This window comes from Penaeus monodon, chromosome 23 (genome assembly GCF_015228065.2).
Source record: "Penaeus monodon isolate SGIC_2016 chromosome 23, NSTDA_Pmon_1, whole genome shotgun sequence".
Lineage (NCBI taxonomy): Eukaryota > Metazoa > Arthropoda > Malacostraca > Decapoda > Penaeidae > Penaeus > Penaeus monodon.
In genome coordinates, this window is record NC_051408.1 from 19,597,268 (window position 1) to 19,597,828 (window position 561).

At 49.2% G+C, this 561-nt stretch overlaps 1 protein-coding gene across 4 annotated transcripts in view; it reads left to right on the forward strand.

The window, feature by feature from the left end:
* Positions 1–561, forward strand: part of LOC119587875 — an 85,716-nt gene that overhangs the window by 8,699 nt on the left and 76,456 nt on the right. The window lies entirely within an intron of this gene.

Sequence of the window (561 nt, forward strand, 5' to 3'; positions counted from 1 at the left end):
TGACACACACATACATTGTGCTTCATTCCTTCCTTTCACTCAGGCCTATATACAAGAGACAAACATAAAAGCCACGATTGTTTCGCGAATCTAAGGAAGCGTCGGTTAGGCCTAGGGTGCAAAAAGGTTTTCGGCCACACGGAGGCGAGGGCCGAAAGAGTGAGTGAAAGGAGAGGGAAGAATGAGGGAGAGGTGAGGAAAGAAAGAGGGAGAGGAGAGGGAAGAGAGAGGGAAGCGAAAGGGAGACGAGAGGAAATAGAGAGTGAGGAGAGAGGAAATTAAAGAAGAGAGAGAGAGAGGGAGGGGGGAGAAAGAGGGAGGAGGGAGGAAAGAGAGAGGGAAGAGAAAAGAGAGAAGGAGAGGAGAAGAAAGAGAGAGGGAGAGAAGAAAGAGAGGAGGAAGGGCAGTTCGACAGAAGTCCTTCCCATCGAAGACGTTTATGGCCGGAAAGCGAGCGAAAATGGCCGTGGTTTGGGGGTGATAATTCCGGCCACGATTTGTCCTGTTTGTTATTGATATTTGCTGCTGTTGTTGCTTTTCTCCTTCGATCTGTGTCTGTTC